The sequence below is a fragment of the Pinus tabuliformis genome, chromosome 7 (genome assembly GCF_031772625.1).
Source record: "Pinus tabuliformis cultivar Carrire ecotype Pingquan chromosome 7, CPIR1, whole genome shotgun sequence".
In the NCBI taxonomy this organism is placed as follows: domain Eukaryota; kingdom Viridiplantae; phylum Streptophyta; class Pinopsida; order Pinales; family Pinaceae; genus Pinus; species Pinus tabuliformis.
This window is the reverse complement of record NC_142293.1, coordinates 921,418,201-921,433,330: the sequence shown is the minus strand read 5'-3', so window position 1 is coordinate 921,433,330 and position 15,130 is coordinate 921,418,201.

The window sequence follows — 15,130 nt, the reverse complement described above, 5'->3', positions numbered from 1 at the left end:
CCTTTAAGCCATTAGATTCTTTTTTTTTCCTCCATAAAATTACCCCCCTGCTTAAGATGCTCTTCCAATTGGATTTGAATAATAACTTCTTGGTGTTATACTTCTTTTATCCTTCCCTCCTTAATAATATTTTTTTTTAGGGATTCCATCTCTTTTATAGTCTCTTATTTTCCTCATGGATATTATCAAATTATTTAATATTTCACTCCTTTATCTTCATTTTGGGATATCTTAACCTATTCTGAAAGTGATACATAATGGTGCAATCCATGTTTTTCAATTATTTTCACCAAGCTTCAATGTTTCTTAGGAAACAAGGGTACCTTAACAAGAAAGATTCAATTGTAAAGGGTATGTGCTTTAGAAAATATCCCTTAAATTCTAATCTCATTTCAGAGAAAACAAATCCCTACAACAACACAAAGTCTTCTTCTAAAAAATAATCTCACTTCTTATAATTTATTTGAACTTCTAGAAGGCCAAAAATATGTTTCTAACATATTCTCTTATTCTCTTATCACATTTGTAGATCCACTGATCCGCAAAAGGCTAATTTTTTAACTTCACAAACATGATTTCTTTTGTTCAACCACTTGAGATCATTCTATGATTCTCTTTCAATATTATCTTTCCAGCCCACTTATTCTGGCCTCAATCTTAGAATATCATCTCATTCACTCCACCTCCTAAACATCCAAAAACCAAAATACGTCGTTAAAAGAAATTTTGATATAAAATATTCTAACCATAATATCAAAATTTCACTTGGAGATTCAATGTAAAATACTTGGAGATTGAACATAGCGAGTGAGCTAAATACTAAATTTATCAGTATTCATTTAAAATTTTAGCAAAGGAACCATATATCTGGATGTTCAGTTGTGAAATATTTTGGCAGCACGAGGTTACGATCCTCACTGGTGAGACAACGACGTCGTTTCAAGCCTAGTGGGATTTAATAGCATAAAGGAACATGAGAGAGATTGTGGCATCAATTTCAGGAATTAATAAGATACATAGATTATAACATGAAAAATATGAGTCGGCTAAATGATGAGAAGTAGTAGAACCATGGCAAGTTTATGATTTTTGCAGGTTTGTGTGAGTACAATGTGAAGTCATAGCATGGAGGTGGCCCAAGTGAATCCAGAGTGAGAAATATGTGAGGGTGAATTGACTACATGGATGTGTGGGATACACGAATTAAAATGTGCTAAATTGGGTTTTATGGGTGTGCAATATGATGTGGTGCTGTGAAATAGGTAAAAAATGTAAGTCGACTGTGTGATGGGACAGTGGAGGTGGTGGGAATGAAACAAGGTGGGGCGAGAGGAATGGTACATTCAATTATGATTTATAGTCTTTGCTCATTTCATGCCCATGTTTCATTTGGTATCGCTCCCCATTATGCATGGTATAAGTTTGTGCATAAATTTGCACATGAAAACTATTGCAAACTCGCTTATGGTTTGTATTATTGGATTAAATTTTTATCATGTGAACTCACTTGCTAATTGAAATGAACTCATCACAAGGAAATGGGTTATATGTAGTTTTTATATTATACAAGATTTATGGCTATTATATGACTTTCAAACTAGGCATCAAAATCAAGTAAAATTTATGTCATTGGAAAGTTCTCGGGGAGGCAGAGATAATATTACAACCAAAAATAGAAAATATTGAAGACTAAAAATCATTAAATAAGACAAGCCAAAGCAATCAGAAGGTGAAATTCACAAAATTTATATGGGGCCCCTTTCATTTTCTTAGAAATTGAGGGGAGGTGTTGAGGCATCAATAATTGGTGACACACTGAGATGAAACAGTTACCTTTGGTTGTTTAAATAATATGATTAAATTTATCAAAAATCAAATGATAAGTTTCCATTCATTGCACCAATTTCCATGGGTCCCACGTGAGCTAGATCAAAATAATACGAGTTCTAAAGGTGAAAGTACTTGATACCTGCATAGCCTTAAAACAATGAATCTGATTTAAAGGAGAATTTATTTTTATACTTTCTTTCTACTATTGGATAGAAAAGGTAGGGCTATAAAGTTTTGAGATTAATATACCTCTATTGAGTGTAAAGTTACCTATTTTTTCTTGACATTCCTTCAATGCCCATGAGCATCCATAACTCTAATGAAGATGTCTTGGCACCATACAAGCATGGCCCCATTGCCAACGAGTGTCCATAGCCCTGACATGTTTTCTTTTACTTCCCACACTTAAGTGCTTTCAACTCTTTTGTGCTTTCACCTTTTGATTTTCTTAGTTGGAGAACTGCATTTGGCGATTTGGTGAAGAGAGCGAGGTGGTACAAGAGGTGTTTTTATTTAATGAAAATAGATGTAATACTTCCTAAATATGACCCCACAAGTCTTCCCCAGATACAATAATGTAGAGGAATTTATTATAATGTCGTGAGATGGGTGGGATTAAAAAAATAGGATCACAATCAATTTTTTCCTTAAAAGAATGAACCATACCACTTGAAACAAATCTGAATGTTCCTCCAAAGTCTTTGGGCCAATGTAGGGCGAATAAAACTTTCTATTAATGAATTTTTGGATAAATTAAAACCCATTCTAATAATAGAGTATAGATCTCCCAGAGTTACCAATTGATGTTGCATGAAAAATATCCCCATACATATTTTGAAAATATCAAGAAACCAAACTATACGCAAAAAGTGAAATCAAACAACTACATAGAGTGCAAACATAAGACTACACAAATGTTGCAAAAACTAAATCTAATCTGAAATCAAAATTAAAAACAAACCTAAAACTAATGAAACTTTTCAAACTACCTAAGAAAGAAAATAACCGTTTTAAAAGCAAGGTAATATAAGCCATGCATTAAGTAACCTCGAACAAGACAAAATATGAAGAAGAAATCTCAACATATAAAAAGAGTGACAAATTGATGTGTGTTTTCATTTATGTTAATATCGACATTGATTATGTCTTACATGGTTGTTATTAATTAGGATTTCATTACAAAAAGAAAAATCTTAACTAGAAAATTCAGTTATGATTACAATTTTAGACATGAGTACTTCACCAAGATAATACTCCTTTATCATATCTCGCTTCATGAGAAATGAGTAAACTTTACTAATTGAATTTTAAGGATAAAACTTAAAATAAATATTTAATTAAATAAAGAGAAGCAAGATGATAAGTAAAGATTATGGAAAGGTAGAGTAAGTAACTTGATGATAACTCAGTCTTAGCTTAAAAATCTTCACACCTGCCTTATTCAAGCGAAAAGTAATATAATAAACTAAACTATGCTTAAACCCATTCTAACTAAAAAATAACTTAAGTAGAGAGCACTCTCCAATGAAGCCATCAGAGGCCTACAAGAAATGTACAACAAAGACTAGAAACATAATGTAACTAAAACGAGAAAAATGGAACTATAATAAAAATTGTCAGAAAATGAAGATAAACATATGCAAGCATACCTTGAAGAACCTCATTGTAATTCACTTTAAAGGTCTTGAAGATCTCCAAAATTAGTTTTTTAAAGAATCAATTTCTTCTTATGTAGGATTTTTAAAAGTATAAAATAGGCAGTAAGAAGTTCCATTCTCTTAAAAAAATTACATATTGTCATGATCATCTAATTTATTAATCTAAACTAAGTGCATGATCTAGCCAATGAAGAATATCACCAACAAAAGAAATGGTTTCATTAATATTTGTTCATAGCAAGCATTCAATGAAATGTTCGCATGAATATAATTGAATAGTTGAAATGGATTTCGTGGAAGTAAAAGAAACATCATCAGAATAACAAATTGTGATTTTAGATCCATGCTTAGGTAGTAAGAATTTGCTGTGACTAGATTTGGATGTATCAAACTTTGCTTTGTATGAAATTCATTGTGATGAATATCATAAACTTATATCTCTTACAAATTGTAAATGAGGTATGAATTTTCAATATAATCAAATGAATAAGCAAGAGTTTAAGAAGTCATATTATGTTGAGAATCATCATCTCGAATTATGCTCTATTCATTGTGATTAATATTTGAATAAGAACATTATCATGAAGATACAAACATTAGAATTAAATCATTTTATTAGAACTCAGTAAGAGGGTAAATCCACATGATGAAAACCGCAAAGAAAAATAATCTAGAATGAAGTTTATCCATAGATTTAGTTTCAAGAAGACAAATATGATCCATTTAAAAGAAAACCTTATTAAAAATAAAATCTCGATGAGTAAGAAAAAGTACTTTGAACAAGTTCCATGAAGTGATTTGTTTTTTGTTTGCAACCCTTTGAACCATCCTTCGCTAGGAAGTAGAGTGAATAACCAATAAAAATTAAGGGATTGTCACTTGCTTATTTTCATAACTTCATTATTCTAGTAAGCAAAAGAAAATAAATGCAAAACAAATTAAAACTACTCCTAACCTATCCTACTCTACTCTATAGGGGGTAACTAGAATTAAGTAAAGTCATATTTTCAATGGAGCCATTCCATTTGTTTTAATCCTGTAGTCACATGTATATCAATTATAAGTAAGATAATTACATATAATATTAATCAACATGAAACATTAGAACTATGCACATATCCATCAAGAATATAGAAGAGTGGAAGATTATTATGTACAATAATTTTTCTATTGTAAGACTCCTCTAACCATGAATTGATCCTATATTGATATGTACAATGGAAATGATCTGAAAATGAAAATGAAACATATGGGGAAATGTATTTAACTTCAGGGAATCTACCAGGATTGTGAGGACTTAAACGAAGTGCTTCCTTCACTTGGTAAGAATCTATATGTTCATGATCATCTTTAATTTTTCTAAAGACTTTAGTAAGGAAATCAACGAGCCTATGTTTATTTATAGAAAAAATAGTTTGAAATGATTCCTCTAGCCATGTATCGATTCTATTGTTATATAGCAAGTATTCTTTCAACTAGAATTCAAATGAGTTGTTAAAATTAGGTCGAAAGAATACTAGTGATTGGGAAGAATTAATAATTAAAATGCTTGATTGGTAGGAATCAAGTACTGAAGTTTGTGTGAGATCATGATTGTTTATGGAAGAAACAACAAGATGATGAAGTATAACCATCATTAGAAATTGTAAGGTTGTTTCATCAATTTGAAGCAAATCATTTGAATCAATTAATGCATATTTCGACATTAAATTTTCAACAATAAAAAAATATCAAAGTTTGTTAGGAAAATGAAAGAATACAACCAAATATATATTAGAAACTAAGAATATTTCATGGAGAGACTCTTCTAAAAAATATTATATTATATTCCAATACGTACAATGATTGGTGTGAAAAATGGGAAACAATTTATAGATGAGCGAGAATCATGTGTAGAATTACTATGAAGAAAATATTGAGGAAGGACCTTGATGTTATTAAATTTAGAGATACTAGCAATATGATGAGAAACTTCTTTGAATTGTAGGTTGAAACTAAAGCATCTCATACTCTTGACAAGTCTCCACAAATTCAAATGTTGAAGAATCAACTTGTGGTGAATCGATATGACCAAATAATGTAAAAGAGTTGTCCTCCTTATTTATATAAGATAAATTGGCATTATTAGGATGGCAACTAGACTTAACATCATCAAATCGATTTAAAAGTTTAATTTCACCTAGCCAATTACAAGAAGACTCTTCATTGATTGAAAATGTAGGTGAATGAACTAGAAAATATTTCTCAAAATGCATTTGCTACAAAATTTTATTATTCCCATGTAGAAGATTGAAAACAAAAAGAGAGATGGGAAGAAGTTTGATTATGTCCATATTCTACATGTAAGGTATTACCATCTTGCACATGATTAGGATTTTGTAGAACATGTTGCATATCTAAAGGATTTAAAGTGACTTGCTATGTGACACTTCCATTAAACAAGTCATGGTACAAGGAGTAATACGTTAAAGATGAAAGAAGATGGAAAGAATCTCCTAAAGTACTATGATTTTCAAAAGGAAACCATTTTATTATCGTATCTGATTCTAATTTTAAATTTTGTGAATTTATATCTTCTCCCAAGATGAATTGATCAGTATGTATGTTATTCCCTATTGAAATATTTGAACCCTCAATTGTTTAAAAAAAAATAGTGTGTTCATTGGAGAGAGGTGAAGATAATAGAATATCATAAGAAGATTCAAGAGTCACTTCTAACAGAGGACTAGTGGGATAGTCTTGAATCTCTTCAACATGTCTATGAGAATATTGTTTACATATTTCATGTTTGACTTCTTCCATTTATGAGGTACTTATCATAATATCTGAAATAGTGCAACTTTGTTTCTCTTTATTCAAAATTTATTCATTGCTTTGATCATGTGTAAGTGAGATCTCATTGTTTACACAAGAGATGTACTCATTAAGAGATGACGATGTGTGCAAACAAGAGATATCAGAGGTTACATGTTCCTCTTTCAAAGTATCATATTCTCCCTGATCGACATGTGTGAGAGAGACAAAAGTTGGCATAACATGTAGTTCATTTATAACTTCCATATCTTTAGAATCAACTTGTAATTGGTTATAAATGTTTGATTTAGATTGATCTTGTTTGGAAGAAAGGGAAACTAAATGTTGAAAATAGAAGGAAAATCCTCTAAAGGAAATCTATAACAAAGATTCATAAATCTAGTTGAAAATTCTTCTAGTGATTCATTAGATTTCATCCTAAGATCATTAATTTATTCACATAATTTAACATCACTAAAATATTCAAAATCAGAAAGAAACTTATGTACAAATTACTCCAATGAATGAATTAATGAGAATGACAATGTTTCACACCATTTCTTTATGTAATCCTTGAAAGCAAGCATAATTGTTTTACATATAACATAGTGTGTGAGACATATTATAAGAAGTACAATTATAAATAAACTGAGATACATGTATAGATATAGAAACTTTACCCTCAACATCAAATTTATTTTTTGACAACATATTTACTAGCTTCATTAGAGTGCTACATGATACTCGTCCAAAATTGCAACTCCAAATAGGGATATGGGAAGGATAAATTTAAAATAATTTTTTTTTTAAATGCAAGCTCCGAAGGTTCATCTTGTTAGCCTTCACTCCTAGCACCAAAAATGTTGATGGTAAAAATTGACCATGTCCAACATTAATGGAAATCACTTGGCCAGGGCCACAATTAGACCATTTTCCATTTGATGTGGTGATTTCGACCAATTTGTGGCTCAGTTTCCTCAGCGTACAACTATCCTAAAGTAAATTTATGATCTAATATAAACTAATCTAAGTCCTAAACTAAATCTAAATATAAATTATACCTGCTATTGTATGGTAATTAATTGCTACTATCAATAGGCATAAAGAAAATATTTCCCTTCTTGCAACATGCTTGGAGGCAGTCTCTTGGATTAGTTGAAACATGGGCTCAGCCAAACCGCTAGGATGATTGGTTCCTATGAAAGGAATTTTTTTTTTAAAATGAACTAAAACTAAATCTAAATGTATTCCTAACTAATAATGCATAAAAACAAAGAGTGTTGTTCTAATCACGCAAATAGAAAATAATTTCTATTAACTAGGTGCAATGGTTTTAAAATTGATAATAGAAGATAACTTCTGCATACAAGTAGAAAGGATTTGGAGGCAAGGATTGAACATAAGTTTATATAGTGAATATTTGGTTGTGGAAATACTTCTCATAACCAATATTAGTTTCTTCTACTCATGTTTTGTTTGGAAAATTACTAGAAGCTGAAAATGATCATAATAAGTTATTAAACCAAGAAAGAAGTTCTCAGGATTGAATAACTATCATAACAAATATATGTCAGCAAAACCCTAAGTAAATAGTTGCTAGGCCTTCATGTTATAACATCTTTTTCCACTCTTGTTAATCATATGCTCTTGGTTGGCATGGGAAAATCCCTTTTCCTTTGTAGAGCTATCCTCATCTTAAAAAAACAAATTCAAAAACTATATGCAACTCTGCCCATTGTAAAAGCATGTATGTATGTGGTTCCTCTGAATGCTTCCCACATACAACTTTTGAAAATTGGAAAAATATATCAAAGTGACCTATTTTTTAGGCGAGGTTTATGGGTTAGACTAGAAGATCACCTACATGAGCCCATGGCCTCATTAAATTAACTGGTTTTTAGTGCTATAAATACACCCTATGGGTTGGCCTAAAAAGAATCCTAATCATTGGAATCCTTATTCTTCCAAATTATCTCTAGATCACATCTACATTATCCCATGCTCTCTGCACTTCCCTATCTCTAGGAAACCCTTGTTTCCATACATATATGCTAAACCCCTTTATCTCACATCATACTGTTTTTTTTGGAGAGGAGGTCTTCATTGGCTTGGGTAGGAATGATTAAGAGAAAGGTTCGATCGATGCCAACTACCAAGATCAAGTTGCAGCTTAACCACCTCTTGGTACGATCATTTCGATAAAGAAACTCACGTTCCATTCCTGTTAGCATTATTTATCTTTATGAATGTGGATTTGTAATGCATATTTTTATGATTTGATATTTTTATCTTCATATGTACTTTAAATGTTGTGTTATGTTGGTGTTTTATTGTGTAGTTTGCAGGTCTGCAACTTCAGAAGGAATAGTTAGGGTTTGGACCTTGTAGGATTGTTAATAAATATAGGAACAATGAGTATGCCTTCATTGTCTACCTTTTTCAATTCAAGTGTTTTGCATGTCTGATTGAGTTTTCTTGATTGAATTTTGTGTCTACTCTATCGGGGATTTCAACCCTATCCCTAGGGTATATTTCCCGCAAACAAAATTGGTGACTCTACTAGGGAAATACTTTCTAGTATTTTTGTTAAGGATTGTTTGTATTGATCTAACTGTTTGGACTGTCTTTTCTTAGCTTTTCTCAGTATTATGGTATCCTAGTGGACTAGGTCTTCCAGCCCGATCTTTTGTTATAAAATTATATATTACATAGCAATGGAACACATAAAATATTGTAGAAACACAAACACTAAAAACACATAAACAAGAGAGACACAAATATACGTGGTTCACCCAATTTGAGCTATGTCCATGGAGAAATGACTAGTCCTTCCTTTTATATTATCCAACAAAATGAAGAGATACAACCTACAATATCTCTGCTCTAATTTTCTCTTCTCTCTCACACAATCTCCTCTCTCTTTCTCACTCAGAATACACATATCACATAACCGCAATACAATTACCTCATATAAATCAAGGGGATTCCTTCTAGGGAAAAAACCCTAAATTGAACTTAAATTCTACCGTTAGATGATCTGCCTAATGAATGACCCATATTAACTACAAAATTACAATATTTTTCAAGGCAATTTTACATCTATTTTTAGCTTCAGGGGCCCACTGGCCCTCGAACCCCCTAGACGGGGGGGGGGAGTGTGTGGAGGGGTGTATGGTATTCCTAGGGTATACATTTGGCTGAAACAAAGACTTTTGAATTAGGAAGATAATCAGGCTCCACACCCAACATCTTTTGGATATGGGATTGTTTTTTATTTTTTCTCCATTGTTTGTTTATACACGTCTCTCTGGAAACATAAGTGTATAAAATGCAATTTTTTTAAAGACATATTACATATTCATGATTTGTTTTTGTAAGAGTTGCATATGCACACAAAATTTCTTTTAGACAGACATGTATATTTTTGGAAAGTGAAAATATTTCGCTTGGATGAGTTCTCAAGAAGGTTATGTCTTATGTTTTCTAGTCTCTGATGCTTCTTGAAGGTTGAAATTGGTTCCTATATGTTTTCTCCCAAGGAAATGAGATAAATATCCATCCTTATTTTACAAAATGAATAATTGGTCCCATCAAACATAGGGGGCTTAACCACTACTTTGGTCATGGCCATATTCCTTAAACTTCAACTTCTAGTAGTTAATTATTCTGAAGGTAATCTGATATGAACCATTTGTTCGCCCAAAGGTCACACTGAGATGGGGGGGGGGGGGGGGGTTGAATCAATGTGAGAGAAATTTTACCATTTCATAATTTTCATAATTAAACAATCATGCAACAATGAATCATAACCATAATCATCATAACATTAGAGAAATAAAAGCATCAAAATATCAACAATGCATCAAGAGGCTACCACATCACAGAAAGACACAATCTTTTAGGTGGAAACCTATACAGAGAAAATCACAAATCCTCCTTCTTCATTATCTTCAATTCGTTACATAAATCTGTAGGCTACAACCTGCTGGAGGAAAATGCCCCAATATATACAAGCTACCACTTGCATTAGTCCACAACTTGATTGAGGCACTAACCTTGAAAATATTCAAGAAATTTATCACTATAGACACCATCCTGATTGAGGCATCGACCTCAATAATGAGAAGGCACCAACTTTCTCTAGGCTCCAACCTTAAAAATAAGTCAGCTCCAACCTTGAAAATGAGTAAGCTCCAATATGTCTTAGGCTCCAACCTAATTAAGGATTCAACTCCTCTCTATTTCATATCATTTTCAAATTGGATCCATTGTAATCATAAGTAATGTTTCCATATGTAATCTGTAATCTCTAACAATGCATGGTCCACGAACACTATCATAAACTGCAATCACTGCCACTGTAATAACCTACAACCATTGTCATTGCAATAATCTATAACCACTGTCACTATAATACATTGTAGCCATTGTTCTACTGCAAGCACTATCATAAGTATTGTCTCAATCAAATCGATCTTTAGACCCTCGATTCCTGATAACATTACCAATTGGAGAATTTTCAACGATGATCCTGATATTGTAAGCTTCCTCACATCAGAGGGATCTTACACTAATCAGATTATAGATGAAGACCAACATGACAAACAGTTGCAACAAGATAGCACTGATAATTCTATCCCAAAATCAGTAGTCAAATTGGAAGACCTATATGATTTGAAAGACCGATTCAAAAGATCTACCAATTCAAAACTTCAAAGTTCAACTATGAACTATGAATTAGTAAATCTAGGAACTGATACCAAGCTACAGCATATCAATCTAGGTCTTGGCCTAGCCCTTGAAGAAAGATTAGTGTACGTTCGTCTCCTGAAACAATAAAAAAGTGTCTTTGCCTGGAACTATGATGAACTTAAGACTTACAACACTTTTATCATTCAGCATACTATCCCAATGATAAACAATGAAAAACCTGTCCAGCAAAAGCTGAGAATAATCCACCCTAATTTGGAAAATCAGATTAAGTCTGAACTCAATAAATTATTGAAATCCAAAATCATTTTTCCCGTTCGACATTCTAGATGGGTTTCCAATATGGTTCCCATTAGGAAGAAAAACGGAGACATTAGAATTTGCATTGACTTTTGAAATCTTAACAAAGCCTGCCAAAAAGATAATTTTCCTTTGCCTCCCATGGAGCAAATATTACAAGCAGTTGCAGGATTAGAATTGATGTCCTTTTTGGATGGTTTCTTCGACTACAACCAAGTTTTGGTCCACCCTGATGATCAATTAAAGACCATGCTCAGAACCAAATGGGGTACTTATGCATATCAAAAGATGCCTTTTGGTCTGATCAACGTTGGTGCCACATTTCAAAATTCCATGGACATCGCATTTAAGGGATTAGTAAACAAATCAATAGTAATCTACTTGGATGATATAACTGTATATTCCAAAAAATGAGGTAATCATCTCAGAGATTTGAAACAGATCTTCCAACGTTGCCAAAGGTATGGAATTTCACTTAATCCAAAAAAGTCCTTTTTTGCATTAAGTGAAGGAAAACTTCTTAGATTTATAGTGTCAAAATCTAGAATCCATATTGATCCCGACAGAATCAAGGAGATTTCCGAAATACCCTTACCTCACAACAAGAAAGCTATGCAATCCTTCCTTGGCTAGATTAATTTTGTAAAGAGATTTGTTCCAGACTTTTCAAGGATCGTATCTCCCTTACAAGTAATGATTAAAAATAATTCAATCTTTAAATGGGGCCAAGAAGAATATGAAGCATTCAATCTGATTAAACAAGCGATTGTAAATGCCCCATCTTTGGCCACTCCAAATTTCTCTGATCCTTTCATTTTGTATACATTTGCCTTTGATAGATCATATGTTGCGATACTCACTCAAGCAAATCAAGATAAGGCAGAAGCCCCAATTGCCTTTTTCAGTTCAAACCTACAAGAGGCTGAATTAAATTATTCTGACATTGAGAAGCAAGCTTATGCTGTTTTCAAAGCGATCAAACATTTCAGACCCTTCCTACTTAAAATCCATACAAAGATCATAGTGTCGTTTCTAGCGGTAAGAAATCTGTTAGCACAGAAAGATGTGGGTAAGAAGAGAGAAAATTGGGTTACTGCATTACAAGAATACGACGTTGAAATTAAAACAACAAATATTTTAAAAGGTCAAGGATTTTGTAAAATGATGGCTGGAGTATCGCTTATTTCCGAAATACCGTCTTCAGAAGTACAAATGTATGAGGTAAGCCTACACGATATTGAATCATTATATGCTGATATCATATTTTATATAAGGAATGGATATGCTCCTTCAAACCTAGATTATACAAAGAAAAGAGCCCTAAGGTTGAAGGCTAAGAAATATCAACTCATAAACGATGTACTTTTTAGGATGAATTATGATTCTATTCTCCTTCGATGTCTCGAGAAATCTGAAGCTGAAAAGGTGTTGCAGGAACTCCATGATGGACCAGCAAGTGGACATTATGCTGGAGATACTACAACACATAAAATCTTGTGCGCGGGGTACTATTGGCCTACACTATTCAAAGATGCACATAGCTATGTAAGGAAATGTCAAGTTTGTCAAACTGCTGCTGGGAGACAAAAGAAACCATCATTGCCTTTGCAACCAATCAATATCGATCAACCTTTTGATCAATGGGGATTGGATATAATAGGTGAGATCATTCCTCATTCTTCTAAACAGCATAGGTATATCCTTACAACTACAGATTATTTTACTAAATGGGTAGAAGCAGTTCCTCTCAAGACAGCTAATGCCGAATACATCATTGATTTCATAGATCAGTTCATAATCACCAGGTTTGGTTTATCCTCTGCTTTAATGTTTGATAATGCTTCGAATTTTTTTGGCAATGCTATGACTGAATTTGCGCTCAAAAGAGGTTTTAAGCTTAAATACTCTGCCAATTATTACCCACAGGGGAATGGGTTAGCTGAATCAACAAATAAAAACCTAATCACAATCATTAAGTGAACCATTGATCAAACTCATAAGAATTGGCACAAATCCTTAATATCTGCTCTATGGACCATCCGAATAACATAGAAAGCCTCCATTGGAACTTCTCCCTTTAATTTAGTTTATGGGAAAGAAGTGGTCCTCCCAACTCATCTAGCGATTCCCTCTTTGACCTTAGTTCAATCTATTAACGAAACACCAACTTCTTCCTTACAACTAAGGTAGTTGCAAATCCTTAAACTAGAAGAGCAACGAGAACAAGCTAAAATAACTCATGCGCATCACCAAGCATTAGTAAAAGCTTCTTTTGATTCAAACATGATATCCAGAAATGACTTTCAGATTGGAGATCTAGTTTTAAAATGGGACAAGGCTCACGAGGAAAAGGGAAAACATACGAAATTTCAACGAATGTGGCTTGGCCCTTTCCAAATAGCAGAAATCATAGGTCCATCTACCTTTATGTTACAAGATTTAGCAGGAAAAAGAGAATCTTTACCTGTTAATGGGCAGATCCTCAAAAAATACTTTCCATAGGAGATCATTCTTCTATTTTTGTAAATTATCTTTTCCTTTATTTTGATAATAAAACCAGTTGTAAATGGTTACATTTGGAATTCACGTAAAAGACTAGAATTTCTTTTAAATTTTGTTTTTTCGCTTGTATAAATAGGACTGATTTAGAAAATTGGTCATTATTATTGAAAGATACAATCAAAGGCAATAAGCTTGAAAATGATACTAGTTTCAACCTTGTAAATTTTGATAAAAAATGACCTTTAGTGGGAATTTGTTTTATATCAGTCAAACGAAAAGTATCAATAACAAAATGAAGATTTTCTTTAGAAAATCTCTTTCCAAAAAACTCTACCATTGTCATCCAGAGCTATTCTTAAGGAAACAATGACTTCCTCCCCACCTAGGGAATTACAAGCTTCAAGGAATAATCCAGCGATACACTTTAACTTAAAGAATAAGAGGTCTCATCACGAGCCGTCTTATCATGATCATAGATATTATAGCTTGATGACTTTACCAAAACTGCATACCACAACAGGGCAATGACTCGAGATTGTTGCAGTCAAAAGACAAGGGGTCTCATCACGAGCCAGCTTGTTTAGCAAAGTTATAAATCAAGTGAGTGGCACTGTCATAATTTGGCTACCAAACCAAGGCATTGTTCTTTAAAGATTAAAAGAAAATAAAAGCAATAAGTGTGGATATGGATTTCCCTTTGAAAATCATATATTTCTCCAAGTAGGATACAGGATCATTGCTGGGTAACAGGTAACCCTATCGTGGCTATAAACGCCTACTGGCAGTAGAGACTCTACCTACGACAAATGAGCATATTTAAAACTGATTTATAGAGAAGACTTTCTTTTTATCTTTATAAACCAAGTAGTGGCTGATGTAAATACAATGACTAGCTCTAGGAAGTAAATAACCAAAGTTAACATAGAAGAGACAAACTATCCTTAACAGTTGAAAGCATGGTGTACTTTATCTTTCTATAATAAAGTTTGATTCTCTAAAAACCTTCTGTTTTGGAAGTTTATAAAATTCAAAAGAAAAGCAGAGATAATTGGTTCTTCCAAGTGAATCGCCAATTGTTGTGGCCAGCAACAACCCCCCTTCTTATTTAGTTTTATCACTAATACTAAAAAAGTCGAGACCCTTATCCAAAAAATTTTATAAAATAAATTAGGACTTGTATCCCCTTTTTGAATAAATCTTACTATCATAAACTTAGGAGAGTACCCAAAAAATCTAAAAAGACTTAAGTTTTATGATAAGTTCGAACAAAACCATTCTCCCAATAAAAAGCGTCGCATTGCAAAAAGGTAATGGGTGCCATCCTACAAACAGAATCC